The 16172-nt window shown below is 36.0% G+C and overlaps 1 protein-coding gene across 3 annotated transcripts in view; it reads left to right on the top strand.

The window, feature by feature from the left end:
• TBC1D19 (TBC1 domain family member 19) overlaps positions 1–16172 on the top strand; it is a 141564-nt gene that overhangs the window by 928 nt on the left and 124464 nt on the right. The window lies entirely within an intron of this gene.

Below are 16172 nucleotides of genomic sequence, written 5' to 3'. Positions count from 1 at the left end.
GAGGCAGAGAGAGGCAGAGACACAGGCAGAGAGAGAAGCAGACTCCATGCAGGGAGCCCGACGTGGGACTCGAATCCGGGACCCCAGGATCACGCCCTGGGCCAAAGGCAGACGCTAAGCCGCTGAGCCCCCCAGGGATCCCGGGCATATACATTTTGATAGAGGTTTTTGTTTGCACGTTTGTTTTCTCTTGAGTAAATAATTTAGGAGCGGAATTGCTGAGTTGCTGCGTAAGTGTATGTTTCGTTCTATGAGAACCTGCCGGACTTTTCCAGCGTATGATTCTGCATTTTTTTTTCTTTTTCTTTTTTTCAAGATTTTATCTATTTATTCATGAGAGAGGCAGAGGCAGGAGAAGGGGGAGAAGCAGGTGCCTCGCGGGGAGCCTGATGCAGGGACTCGATCTCGGGACCCTGGGGTCACGACCTGAGCCGAAGGCAGACGCTCCACCGCTGAGCCCCACAGGTGCCCCGATTCTGCATTTTCGCCAGCAGTTATGAGAGTTTCGGTTGCTCCGCATCCTTGTTAGTACTTGATGTCAGTTTTTTTTTTTTTTTAATTTTATTTATTTATTCATGGGAGATGGAGAGGCAGAGACACAGGCAGACGGAGAAGCAGGCTCCATGCAGGGAGCCCAATGTGGGACTCGATTCCAGGTCTCTAGGATCACACCTTAGGCCGAAGGCGACGCTAAACCGCTGAGCCACCAGGGCTGCCCGATGTCAGTTTTTATTAATTAAAAGATTTTATTTATTTATTCATGAGCAATACAGAGAGACAGAGACACAGGCAGAGGGAGGTGCAGGCTCCATGCAGGGAGCCTGATGCGGGACTGGACCCCAGGACCCCGGGATCACGACCTAAACCCAAGGCAGACCCTCAGCCACCCAGCCACTCAGGTGCCCCTAGTTAACTTTATATATTAATTACATTCCTCTGGTAGGAGCATAATGATATCCCATCATGGCTTTGATTACATTTTCTTTTTGACTAATGATACCAGGCATCTTACCATAGGTTAATATCTTCTTTGATCAAGTAGTTTGTGTAAATATTTTGACTATTAAAAAAATTGTGTTTGTTCTCCTATAGTTGGATTGTAAGGACTCTTTATATATGACAGAAATCTTTGATCAGATACACGTCTTGCAGATATTTTCTACCAGTCTGAGGCTTATCTTTCCATTTCCTTAACTGGATCTTTCAAAGAGCAAACTTTTTATTTTGATGACAATTTTAAAAAATCAGTTTCTTCTTTTATGATTTGTGTTTTTTTGCCCTACCTGTGAAGCTGTGTCTAACCCAGAGCCTCAAAAATTTTCTCCTATGTTTGGTTCTGGAAGTTTCATGGTCGTACATTTAGATCTGCGATCCATTTTGTGTATTTTTGATATAGACAGATAGATGTCCAATACCACACTTATTTCCAGTACCTGTTGATTGACATACCTATTTACCTTTCTCCACTAATTGCATTGGCACCTTTGTTGAAAACTGATTTAGGACACACACACACACAAACACACACGACTATTTCTGAGTCTTTGTCCTGTTCCACTAATCTATTTGTTTTGATTTTTGTGAACTTATAGTAAGTGTTGAAATCAGATAGTTAGTTTCCCAACTTTGTTCCTCTTTTTCAAAATTGTCTTGGATATTCTAGAACCTTTACTTTTCTCTATAAAGCTTAGAGTCATCTTGTAAATTACTACAGAGTTTGCTGGGATTCCGATTGGGATTATATTGAATATGTAGTCCAATTTTGGGAGAATTGATATGTAAACAATATTGAGTAGTCTGCCTATGATATTTTACCTCTATTTCTATTTATTTTTTCTCAACAGTGTTTGATAGTTCAGTCTGTGAATCTTGCACATACTTTGTTTAGATTTTCCCTTAAATACTTATTTTTTTGATGCTACTATAAATGCCAATTTTGTTCTTATTTCATTTTCCAGTTGTTTGTTGTTAGTATGCAGAAATATAATTGATTTTCGTATATTTACCTTGTATCCTGTGATCTCACTAAACTTACTTATAAGTTATAGTAGCACGTTTTGTAGATTGCATAGGATTTTCCAAGTACATATGTCCTACGTGAATAAAGACAGTTTTACTTTTTCCTTCCAATTTGTATTTCCTTTCCTTTCCTTTCCTTTCCTTTCCTTTCCTTTCCTTTCCTTTCCTTTCCTTTTGCCTTGTTGCACTGGCTAGTACCTCCACTGCAGTGGTGTATAGATGTATTCTGTTAGGTCGAGGAAACTCTCTTTTATTCCTCATTTTTTGAGAGTTTTATTATGAATGGATGTTGAATTTTGTTAGATACTTTCCTTGTATCTGTAGAGATGCTCATGTGATTTTTTCTTTTTTAAATGTGTTGATATGGCAAATGATACTGACTGGTTTTTAATGTTGAACCAGTTTTGCATTCCTGAGATAAATTCCACGTGGTTTTAATACATCATTCCTTTATATATATATATATATATATATATATATTTCTTGATCTGCTAGTATTTTGTTGAAGATTTTGTGAATATTTTCATGAAGAAAATTGGCTTGTAGTTTTTTTTTTTTTTAATATTTTATTTATTCATAGAGACACAGAGAGAGAGAGAGAGAGAGAGAGAGAGGCGGAGACACAGGCAGAGGGAGAAGCAGGCTCCATGCAGGGAGCCTGACGCAGGACCTGATCAGGTCCTGGACTGAAGGCAGCGCTAAACCGCTGAGCCACCTGGGCTGCCCAGCTCATAGTTTTATTTTCACATCTTTGTCTAATTTTGTTATTAGGTAATGCTGACCTCATAAATTGGGTTGGAAAGTGTTCCCTCTTTCCTATTTTCTGGAAGAATTTGTATAGAATTAAAATTATTTTTTTCTTACATATTTGGTAGAATTCCCAGTAAGGTCACTGGGGCCTGGCGTTTTCTAGGTATGAACATATTCTGTATTAAAAACTTAAGTAAAAAATATATGCAGGGCTCTTCAGGTTATTTATCTTGTTGAATGTTCCATGTGCATTTGAAAAGAATGAGCATTTTGCTCTTGATATTCTACAAATGTCGACTGGGTCAGGTAGACTGGCAGTTTTGTTCAAGGGAGTGTGGAGGCGTACCGCGTATGGAAACTTCAGTCAGTAGAGTTGGGGATCAAGCTGGGCTTGAGTTTTATTACCGTCATTAGCTTCATTGTCCCACAGGCTTCAAATTTGGTGGGCTGCTGTAACTTTGTGCTTAGGAAGGGCCCCAGAATACTGGAAGGTTTTTCTCAGTGTTAGTTCTGCATCCTGTGCTTTCATTGGCCTCTGCTTGCCTGTGCCACAGGCAGGTCTCTCTTCATGCTCTGCTCTTGTCCTCAGAAGTTGGAATGTCATTGTTACTCAGTCCTAAGCTCATGGTAGGCACGGGCATTCTCTGTTCTATGGGTCCTGTCTCAGGCCATGTGCCTTGGGAGTAGGTCTTTCTCAGTGTTCTTTCCTCTTCTCCCCTTGGCAACCAAAGTGCCTTGGATCTGTGGCTGATAATGGGTGAAGGAGATTCCGGACCTTTGCTAGTGCTGGCTCACCTCTGCTTGTACTGGTGTAGAATCCTGGACCCAGGGGAGGTTTTTTTTTTTTTTTTTAAACCTTCCCATGAGGAGGATCATTTTTGCATCTATCTCACCCTAGAAACAATTAATTATTGCCTTGTCTTCAGAATGAAATGTTTTCTGAGCTTTCCTTCAGGGGTTTAAGGCCTTTTCCTCAAATGAATGGAAAGTTTAGGCAAGATAGCATGGTTTTTTAATGCCTGTCCTGGAGTGGCAGCTTGTCTCCTCTTGTGCACCTGTGCCACAAAAGGAGGCTTTCTGCAGTTCTTTGCACCCATTCTTTTGGGTGGGCACCTGTTAGAGATCCATGGAAAGAGCACGAAAGTAGTATAAATTCTCCTTGTGTTTTGAGCTTCTAGTTATTCTAAAGTTATTTCTTCCTGAGATACCTGGAAGAATTTTCCAATAAAGTCCGTGTCTTAGATTTTCTTTTGGCAAGGTTTTGTTTGTTTGTTTGTCTTTAAATTAGCAGACTTTAATTTTTCAGGATAGTTTTAGGCTTATGGCAAAATTGAGCAGAAGATACAGAGTTCCGATATATTCCTTTGCACACAATTTTCCCTATTATTAACATCTGTTATTAGTGTGGTACTTTTTTACAATTGGTGAGCCAATATTGATACATAATTATTAAATAAAATCCATAGTTTACATCAGGATTCACTTTTTGTGTTGTACAGTTCTAATGGTTTTGACAGATGTATAATGTCATATATTCAGTATTTCTGTTCCTTACAGAATAGTTGCACTGCCCCCCAAATCCTCTGCCTTATCTACTCTTCCCTCCCTCTTTTCCTCCCAAGCACCTGGCAACCACAGACTTTTCTCTCTATGATTTCACCTTGAAGAATGTCATATATATAGTTGGACTCATGCAGTATGTAGTAGCATTTTCTTTTTCTTTTTTTTTTTTAAGATTTTATTTATTTATTCATGACAGACACAGAACGAGAGAGAGAGAGAGAGAGAGAGAGAGAGGCAGACATAGGCAGAGGGAGAAGCAGGCTCCATGCAGGGAGCCCGACGTGGGACTCGATCCCGGGTCTCCAGGATCACGCCCCATTAGTCCTCCGTTAATGTAATAGTTACATGTTTTTTTGTTGGTCTTTAAATAGCTACCCTAGAGGTTATAATTAATAGTCTAATATAAATATAGTCTCATATAAATGATCACATTTACTATTTCCCTGTTATGTAATGCTAAAACTTAGAATACTTTACTCATTAATGTATTTTTTCTTTTGTTATTTTTGCCATGCCTTTTATGTGTAGTTTAAATCCCTCAAGACATGGCTATTATTGTTTTGTAGCGTCAATATTCAGTCTGTATTTACTCATTTTTAACTGCATTTTTATCCTTTCTTGCTCATTTACTTCTATGTTTTCTATATTTACTTCAGAATTATTTTTCTTCCTCAATAAGAACTCTTTTTAGTATTTTTTTTAAGTGCAAGTTTCCTAGGATGAATTCCCCAGTTTTATTTGTCTGATTATGTCTTTATTTCATCTTCATTTTTGCAGGATATTTTTTTATACATTTCAAAGTTGGCAATAATTTTTTTTCAGCACATCGAGACAATTTATTGCCTTTTGGCATCTTTGTTTTCTGTTATGAAATCAGCCATTAGTCTTTTTGTTGTCCACTGAATGTATACCCCCCCACCTTTACCTTGTCTGCTTTTAACATTTCTTTCTTTTTTTAAATTTTTATTTATTTATTTATTTATTTTATTTATTTTTAAATATTTTATTTATTTATTCATGAGACACACACACACAGAGAAAGAGAGAAAGAGAAAGAGAGAGAGGCAGAGACACAGGCAGAGGGAGAAGCAGGCTCCATGCAGGGAGCCCAATGTGGGACTCAGTCCCGGATCCTGGGATCACACCCTGAGCCGAAGGCAGGCACCCGACTGCTGAGCCACCCAGGCGTCCCTTAACATTTCTTTCTGTCTTTGGTGTTTAGTAGTTTTGTTAAGATGTGCTTTGGTGTGTTTTTGTTGCTTGTTTGTTTTATTTATTATTTGTTGTTTGTATTATTGTTGTTATTTGTATTATTATTATTTTATTTATCCTGGTTTGAGTTTGTGGGGCTTCTTAAATCTGGAGTTGATATCTTTTACCAGTTTTGGAAAATTCTTGGCCATTGTTTGTTCCAGTATTTTTTTTGTTGTCGTTCCATTATTTTTTTCTGCCACATTTTTCTCTCTCCTCTCTGAGACTCCAATTTATACATGTTAGACATTTTACTGAATCCCATATATCTCCAATACTCTTTTTCTGTGTTTTCCATTATTTTTTTTCTCTGCATCAATGTAGATAATTCTTTTGACCTTCCAATTCACTAATCCTGTTTTAGGCTATTTCCTATCTCCTGGTAAATCCATGTATTACACTATTCACATAGTGTATTTTTCAATTCAAAAATTTCCAGATGGTTCTTCTTAATTGATTTAATTCTTGGATAAAATTATCTGCTTTCCATCTATTTTGTCCATTTATTTGTCTTTTTCAAAAAACATAACACGTCATTATTTTAAAGTCCTTGTTAGTTACCACCAATATCTGGATCACATGTAGATCTGTGTCTTTGCTGTTATTTTCTCTTAGCTTTTGTTTATCTGATTTTTGCTATCAGCATGACTAGTAAATTTTTATTTGATGCTAGACATTGTGTATGAAAAACTGTAAAGCCTCTAGGTGATATCTTACTTTATGGAGGGTTCCCTCTTCACTGAGAAGATAAGTCTTTTGACAGGTCACTATAATCCAGTTAGGGAATGTTCTGGATTGAGGCTGAGTTTAGCTCAGTTAAGCTCAATTTTCCTTTGGTTCTTTCCTGGCTCTCCAGGGTTTTCAACTAAGAATTTGATGTATTCTAGAGGTCCTTTTTGTCTTGGGTCCCACAGTCTTATGTTTTTCTTGTCAGACTTCTTAAAACAAGAACTTTTTACAGGTTTCCTGCTTAGACTTTTAGCTTTCCACTCCACAGAATCCTAGTATTCAGAGAATTTCTTGAGGACAAAACCAGTCAAGTGCTTAAGACCTCCAAGTCTCTGCCAAAGCTCTCCTATTTCTCTGTCTACTTTTTGTAGCCCTGCTTTGTGCTGGGTTTGTATTGATTCTCTGCCTCTTCCTGTGCTCAGAATAATGATCCCAGGGAAGACATGGCTATAGATACCAGTTCATCTCTCAAGATTTTTCCCTTTCTGTTACAGTAGTTTTTGTTCTCTCAGCAACTCTCTTCTACCTTCAGATAGTTGATTTTTTTCTCCTTGGCTCTACTTGTTTTTCTATGCAGAGGTGCTGATCAGCCACCAGCTCCTCCATCAACCTGGAAATGTAAGTCCCATTTTGTGAGGACTGAAGAAGATAATATGCCTGGCACATTTTAAGTGCTCAGTAAAATGGAAGCCTGAGTATTCCTTAAAAGTCCAAACAAGATTGCTTAGAGCCCTCAAGGCTTCTTATGGCCCTTAGAAAAATGGTCAAGATCCTTGATCATGCCTATGAAGCTTGGTGATACTTACTGTTCTTCAGTCTACGTCTACTCTTTCAGCCAAGACCATTTAAGGTTTTAAGTCTTCCATAACCTCCCAGTTTAGTGGCCCGTAGTACCTGGAATTTCTTTCTTTTTTTTTTTTATTTAAATAATATTTATCATACCTGTATTTATTTTTTAAACATTTGCTTTGTCCATTAAAGTATAAGTTTCATGAAGACAGGAAAGGAGTATGTCTTCTTGTTCTGCTGTATTCTACACCTAGCAAATAAAAGATTAAACACCTATGAATAATATAACCTTCTTTGGAGATTACTGCCCTGAGGAATTATTTTTGTTGCTTTCTATTTTGAACTCCACTCACATTAATAAACATGATTATTTATTTGATTATTCAACAGTATTTATTGAGCATTTAGTGTATGTCGGGCACAACTCTACTCCCAGGGGAAACAATTGTGAATAAAATAAAGTTCTGCCATCATGGAGGGATGATAGCATCACAAATAAATATAGGCCCACAATCCCTTACCTAAAACCTGGGGGCCAGGTATGTTTTGGAATTCAGATTTTTTTTTCAAGTTTTAGAAGGGTAATTCAGACATTTTCTGTTATTTAATATCCCTACCATGGTCTTGTAGCACCTTGTAATTATACAAATTAATATTTCTGCTACAAAATGTAAGAATTTTCACACTAAGTGTGATAAATAATGACTATAAATAGTCTCATGTCAATTCAGGTCAGATCAGATTTTGCTGCCAAATGAGTTCAAGTCAGGACCGATTATGCCATGAGTTCAATTATGAAAAAACTTTGACGTTCAAGGCTTTTCAGGCCTTGGAATTTCAAATAAAGGATAATGTATCTGCAGTATAACATCAGTTAATTACTTTGATATAATAAAAAATAGGGCAAGGGAAAAGAAAGAAAAATAAGCAGGGTAAGGAGATGGAGATGATTACCTGGGAACTCAACTTATATTTGGCTGGTTCTCAAGATACATGAAGTGAAAGATCTATAATATTATAGATTGATACTTGAATGAAATTATAGATCTTCTAATATTAATACAACCTTGAACTTGAAAAAATATGTTAACAACTTTGCTTTAGCTTATATCTACTACTGCAGACATTGAGTAGAAGTAAGCTAACTCTTAAAAGGCAACTCTACAATCAGTTTTTTTGTTTTTGTTTTTGTTTTTCTTTTAGATTTTATTTATTTATTTATTTGAGAGAGAAAGAGCATGAGCAGGGGGAGGGGCAGAAGGAGAAGCGACTCCCGCACTAAGCAAGGGCCTAATGCAGGGCTTGATCCCAGGACCCGAGATCATGACCTGAGCCAAAGGCAGATGCTTAACTGACTGAGCCACCCAGGAAGCCCCTCTACAATCAATTTTAATAACATACTTTTAAGCAACTAGCTACTTATTTGTTACATTCCCTTACAACTTTAATCCTGAGGGCAGTTTCAGGCTACCAGCATTTTCCTGTGCTGTCCTCATTTTGTCTGAGTATATTCTGAAAGTGCTAGAGCAGTGTTGGTTCAACTTAATTTGAAGAATAAAATCACATAGAATATGTCAAAGACAAATATAAATTATTTTTAGACTATTGCCCCATCATTAGCACTTCTTTTTTAATATTATAATTAAGCTGTATTTAATATATATCCTTTTGTGTTTTTTAAAGACATTTATTTTTGCAAGGGAGAAAGAGAGAGAGAAAGAACAAGAGTGGGGAGGGGCAGAGAGAGAAGCAGCCTCCCCGCTGAGCAAGGAGCCCCATGCAGGACTTGATAGTAGGACCTTGGGATCATGACCTGAAACAAAGGCAGACGCTTGACTGACTGAGCCACCCAGGAGCCCTAATATATCCTTTTGTAGATTGAAGTTTAATTATCAAGATCTTCATGTAATAACATGGAATTTTGTGTTTCTGGAAAGGGTGATGTTTTTTGATTTCTAAGTTTTCTTGAGTTTGTTATGAAGTCAACCTGCATCCTAAATTGAATTTCCTCACTCATCCTCTAGACACTAGAGTGATAACCAAATCCAAATTTGATGTTTAGCACCAAGATCAACATTGTTATTTTGTATCATTCATTATTTATATTTAAAATGGATGTTGTGTAAAACCTCAAATGTCATTTCCATTCCATTAAGTGTTTAATAAGTCTTGTTGTTCAGATTGTTATTATAAATAATAGAATTGTGAAAGGAAGGAACCTGAAAGAAGATATGCTTTGGAGAGAGAAAGAATAATATAATTGATAGGATGTTGTTATAAGTCTAGAACCCCAGAGCATCTCAGTGCTAGTTGTCTTTTACTAAAAAATTTATGAAATTGTATTTAAAATATTGTTTTCTATTCATTATCCAAAATATATACATGTAGAGATAATTTAGAGATAATAAAAAGAAGAAACCTTCATTTATCATTTATTTTAAGGAAATGAAAATTTAATGAATTTAGATAAATTTTAATGAAATATATTTTCTGTAAGACATAGAACATTTATTGTTTTTTTTTTTTTTTAAGATATCATTTATTGGAGCACCTGCATGGCTCAGTCAAGTTTCTATCTTTGATTCAAACAAAATAAAATCTTAAGATTTTATCTATGTATTTGAGAGATGGTGTGAGAGCACAAACAGAGGGAGCAGCAGAGGGAGGGTGAGAAGCAAGCTTCCCCCTTGAGGAGGGAGCCCAATGCAGAGCTTGATCCCAGGAACTGGAATCATGACCCGAGCCAAAGACAGACACTTGACCCACTGAGCCACCCAGACTCCCCAGAATATACATTGGTATTGAAAGGCCTGTGCCATGAATGGAGCTTACCATCTTCTGTCTTTTTTTTTTTTTTATTTTTTTTCCTCTAGGGTAGGATTTGGTGTATATATAGTTAAGCTGCAGGTTGGACTACTGCAGTTGATATATAAATTAATAATTCAGGGACTCTGATTGTATTTGGTGTGAACCAAGGACTGGTATCATTCTTACCCATATCTGTCTTGGCTATTGTTGTGTTCTTTAATCCTGGAAAGTAAGATAATTGTGGGAGTGCTGAAAATACTGACTCCATCTTTGGCCCTTCATTATGTTCATGTTCACGGATGACCTTTCTTGGAGCTATGTGTTCCTGGCTTCTTGGAGATTAAAACACATAACTTAGAAATGCCCATGAAGGCTAGAATGGGGGGAGGCTTGCTTTGACTTCTCACGAGTCCATTAAAGATAATTTAGTCTTTCTCCTTCCTGATGCACAGGTGGTGCCACAAGATCTAATTAAAGGTTAGCTGTTAGTTAGATGCATGCAAAGCCTTTGAGGTGCATGCAGACCCTTTGATCTCACTACAGTGCCCTCCTATATATCCTGTCACACTATATAATCTGTGGACTAAGGTCTAGACTTTGTGGAGAAAAGCTATACAGCTCCTGAATTGTCATCTGCTGATCCACCCCTATCAGTAAGTTACCTTGTAAAACTGTGTAAGTTGTATAGAGTTTCATTTTCTGGCCTCAGAGTGCCTTCTCTCTCTCTTCCATTGATTGATTGATATGGTATCAATTTTTTAATTTGCATTTTAGTTAATTAACATATAGCGTAATATTGGTTTCAAGAGTAGAGTGATTCATCACTTACATATAACACCCACTGCTCATCACAAGTGACACCCTTTAACTGATCGCCCATTTGGCCCATCGCCCATCAGACTACCTTCTAATAATCCTCAGTTTGTTCTTTAAAGTTAAAAGTCTCTTATAGTTTGTCTTCCTTTCTCTCTCTTTTTTTCCCATTCCCTATGTTCCTCTATTTTGTTTCTTAAATTCCACATAGGAATGAAATCATATGGTATTTGTCTTTTTCTGACTTATTTTTCTTAGCATAATATGCTCTAGCTTCATGCACATCATTGCAAATGGCAAGATTTCATTTTTTTGATGGCTGAGTAATATTCCATCACACACACACACACACACACACACACACTACTTCTTTATCCATTGATCAGTCAATGAACATTTAGACTCTCCATAATTTGGTTATTGTTGATAATGCTTCTATAAACATTGGGGTGCATGTGCCCTTTATAATCAATATATTTATATCCTTTGGTTAAATACTTAGTAATGCAATTGCTGGATTGTAGGGTAGTTTTATTTTTAACTCTTTGAGGAACCTCCATACTGTTTTCCAGAGTGGTTGCCCCATTAAAGTGCCTTCTCAATTTGGGAATACTTTACTGTCTCTCCCTCACCTTCTTACAACTGTGTAGAAATGAATGATTGTATATAGCATTTAAAAATAAGAAACCTCTTTTCTCTATAGAATTTATATACTTGGGGAGAAGGAGTTAACATAACTATTAAAATATGGATTTGCTTTCAGTAAGTAAGCATATCTCTTTGCATTTTATTTCAGCACGGAGTTGCTTACAGGTCATGTCACGTTTTTGAATTAGATAAGGCCAAGCTGAAACAAGGAAAATTGATTACTAAATGTGAACTGAAGACTGGCTCAGGCATAAAGTATATTATGAAAGGCTAAGAAGTAAAGATGTGAAATAAGGGAGATAAGACAGCCAGTGCTAGCAGAGAACTGGGTCAGCTTTGGGATGTCAGCAAAAGAAAACCAGTGAAGGATCTATCTTCAGGTGAGAGAAACCAGAGCAGGGCTTGAATTATACAACACAGATGGAGTATAAGGCCTGATCAGCTTGCACAGAGCCAAAACTTCCAATTTGTAACTAAAACTCATTCCTGGCTACAATGCATGTCCCCTGGGACTACTTAAATTACAGAAATAGATAAGGTCTACAGTTTCATAAAGAACCAAAAATATTAGGAAGGAATGGGAATACCCAATTCAGCATATTTTAATTGAGCCTCTTCTGTGGTGGTGATGGAAGATACTAGACAAAGTCCCAAACAGTGATGTTAATGAGAAGAATGTGGGTTGATGCAGGAAAGAGCATTCATTTATCATACTTTTTCTTAGCTTTTTTTCCCCCAAGTTATCTCTACACCCAATGTGGGGCTCAAACTTAAGATCCCAGGATTAAGAGTCACATACTCTACTGAGTGAGCCAGCCAGGCACCCCAGCTTTTTCTGTCTCTCAGTACATTGGGAGTTCCTCAAGAGAGAGAGAGGGACAATCATGTCTTGTTTTTCTTTTTATATTCAGCAGCTGGCACATAGGATGTGTTCAATTAATTATTGAAAGAAGAAAGAATGTAAATAAGTATACTAGGCATATACTAGGATATAAATATACTCAAAGGACACAGCTGGGGATAGAGAAGGCTTGGCTAGCACTGAAGGTGGGAAGTTTGGAGTGAATTTCCAATATAGGAACAGCAGGAGGTTAAGCAGAAGATATCTGTTGTAGGGCACTTCTAGAGAGTGAAGGAGTTCAGAAAGTCTCCCCAAAATGTGCCACTTTGGTATGTGGACTGTTTTGAGTTGAAGGCAATTGAGATCTTGCAGGCTCAAAAGAAACCTTTGCATTTAGCTACCTAGAGGATTCTAAATTGTGGCGTTTCCCAGAATGAGAATTATTACCAGAGATAAATTTTATCTGAGTGACCCATCTGTATGGCAGGGCAAACATCTAATTATGAAACATCTGCTCTTCTTACTGCTCTGTGGATTACCTTCCTTCCTTTTGAAGCCCCAAATTTCTACTCCATTCTTTAGCTTAGGATGGCATGTATATGTCCTTTTACCTTTCTATTTTGAACTTGATATGTATGTGGAATTCCCATATGTATGAATTTAAATTTGATTTTCTCCTATTAATCTGTTTCATGTCAATTTAATTCTTAGACCAGCTGAAAGAATCTTGAAGGGTAGAGGAAAATGTTTCCTTCCCAACAAAAGATAAGATTATATAGGTTCAGAAGGACTAGGTTTTTGAAGATCATAAATGCCAGAATAATTTGCCTTATTCTGTAGGTTTTAAAGGGGTCATTGAGGTATTTTGAGGAGGCTGAAGACATGAAGGGTTTTTTAAGGAGTATTAATCTGGCACTTGTGAGTTCAATAGATAGGAATGAGAGAGGCCGTTCCAGCTTCATCTTCCACTTTATTCCTTCCTACGTTCTCTTGGAACTTTTGCCTTTCCATAAAGTGATAATGCGCAAGAGCATCTGTATACCTTTGCTCAGTCTACTTAGTTTATACTCCTTTGGTCCCCTTTTCCAGTTCTTAAATTAGAATTAATTGCTTGTCTTAATGGATGATACCTTTTTTAAATATGGTTTTTTTAAAAAACATTTTTTTTCTTACAGTGGCATTAGTTTTTTTATTGAGTTTCTTGTCTGGACTAAAAATTCCAGAGAACAAGAGCAATCACCATGTGTTTCCCATGGGGTTTTTGCAGGTGTAAGTCTAAGGAATCTTCAGTGCAAATGCATTCATTGAGAACATGTTTATGAAGTACTCACTATGTGAAAGCTATTGTGCTGATTCTTGAGGTACAGAGATGAAAGACACTTAGATTCTGGAAAACTTGAATTCACCACTATGAACTTGATAGCTCCTCAATACTTAAAAGACTTTACTGGTGATATTTATGATGATGTTAAAGAATGTTACCTTTTGATATTGTTTAGTGAACGTGTCTAGTGCATCACTTAATATATTCAAAATGATCAGTGCATAATGTTATGAAGTCATGAATAGGTGGAATATTGATTCAAAGTGCAAAGCAGAGCATTACGTGTTTATGTAATAAAAAAGTGAAAAGTTGACTGATGTTCAGATTCCATGTTGCAACTAATTTTTAGGAAACTACTGGTCAAATTTTGGTAGCTATCAAAGGAGAATATCTAAGTATCTTAAAAGGATACCCTTTTCTAGTTATATGGCCTTGCCTTTTCCAGTTATATATCTGTGCAACACTGACCTTTCTCATATATTTCAATCAAAATAACATAGTGTCACAGATGGTATATTGCAGCAGATTGAAGAATCCAGCTGTCTTCGGTTAAGCCAAACATTAGAGATTTGTAGAAATGTAAAACAGTGCCTCCTTTTCTCACTAATTTTTGTTTCTGAATATACAGTTCTTTTAAATAAAAATATTTAGGCTAATATATAATGGGTTTATGAGTTATTTTTAAATGAATTAATATTTTTATTGTAGTATGTTCACATTATTGTACAACCATCAATTACCATCAGTCTCTAGAACTTTCTCATCATCCCAAAATAGAACTTGGTACCCATTAAATACTAACTCTCCATTCCCACTTTTCCCATTGCCACTGGCAACCAGCATTCTACTTTCTGTAGAATGAATGGACTGTCTCTATGAATTGGACTAAGTACCTCATTAATGTGAAATTACATAGTATTTGTCTTTTTGTGTCAGACTTATTTCACCTAGCATAATGTTCTTAAGGTTCAACCATGCTCTAGCTGTGTGAAGATTTTCTTCCTTCTTTTTTTTTTAATTTTCTTCCTTCTTAAGTACTGAGTAATATTTCATTGTGTATACATATCACAGTTTGCTTATCCATTCATTTGTCTGTGTATGCTTGGGTTGCTTCTACATTTTAGTTATTGTGAGTAATGCTGCTGTGATCATGTACAAATATATGTTCAAGTATGTACCCAGGATTGAAATTGCTGGATCATGCAGTAATACAGTTTCTAACTTTTTGGGGGAAATTCCATACTAATAAAAAAAAATAGGGTTTTTTTTCTGTTTTAGTTTGTAATACTGTAAATATCATTAGATATAATCCACATAAAGAAAGGACTCTTAGATCCTCAATTTTTAGGAGAGTAAAGGTCCCGAGGGCTAAAAGTTTGATAATCAATGGTCCAGTGAAATGAATGAAGTAGAGAGATCAGTTAGGAAGTTACTACGATAGTGGACAAGTTGGATTGGACTTTACTCATAGAAGAATGGGTAGGATGGTAAGAAGAGTCTGTCATATGAAGAGAATTTGGAGAATCTGGAAATATTTGCGACCTTGAAAAAAGAAGCTTTTAGGGAAGATTCAATAGCTCTCTTAGAATATTTGAAGGTCTCTTAGAGTAAAGGAATTGGGCTTATTTTTTGTGACATTTTGGGTGTGTGTGAGATGGTGGCAGATGGTAAGAGGAATCAATTTTAGCTCATAATAAGGAATTTTCTAATGTAATAATTCAAATATAGAATTGGCTAAGGTAGAGATGTAGTGAGTTTCTAAACTAGAAAGCTAGTTTAGAGTTTATTTTATTTTATTTTATTTTAATTTTATTTTTATTTTATTTTATTTTTTTATTTTATTTTATTTTATTTTATTTATTTATTTATTTTATTTTATTTTTAAATTTATTTTATTTATTTTATTTTTTATTTTATTTATTTTATTTTATTTATTTTATTTTATTTTATTTTATTATTTTATTTTTTTATTTTATTTTATTTTATTTTATTATTTTATTTATTTTATTTTATTTTATTTTATTATGTTTCAGTAGTAGAATTTAGTGATTCATCACGTCCGTGTAGTACCCAGTGCTCATTACAACATGTACCCTCCTTAATGCCCATCACCCATTTAACCCATCCTCCCCCCCCACACCTCCCCTCCAGCAGCACTCAGTTTGCTCTCTATAGTTAGAGTCTTTTATGGTTTGTCTCCCTCTCTGTTTTTATCTTATTTTTCTTTCGCCTCCCCTGTGTTCATCTGTTTTGTTTCTTAAATTCCACATATGAGTGAAATCATTTAGTATTTGTCTTTCTCTTACTTCGCTTAGCATTTTGCTTAGCATAATACACTCTAGTCCCATCCAGGTTGTTGCAAATGGCAAGATTTCATTCTTTTTGATGGCTGAGTAATATTCTAATACACACACAAACACACACACCCCACATCTTCTTTATCCATTCATCAATCAGTAGACATTTGGGCTCTTTCCATAACATGGCTATTGTTGATAGTGCTGTTATAAATATCGTGGTACATGTGTCCCTTTGAATCAGTATTTTTGTATCCTTTGGATAAATACCTAGTAGTGCAATTGCTGGGTTGTAGGGTAGCTCTATTTTTAACTTTTTGAGAAACCTCCATACTCTTTT

This window comes from Canis aureus, chromosome 2 (assembly GCF_053574225.1).
Source record: "Canis aureus isolate CA01 chromosome 2, VMU_Caureus_v.1.0, whole genome shotgun sequence".
In the NCBI taxonomy this organism is placed as follows: domain Eukaryota; kingdom Metazoa; phylum Chordata; class Mammalia; order Carnivora; family Canidae; genus Canis; species Canis aureus.
Note: the sequence above shows the minus strand (reverse complement) of the source record. Positions and strands in the feature narration are given on the sequence as shown.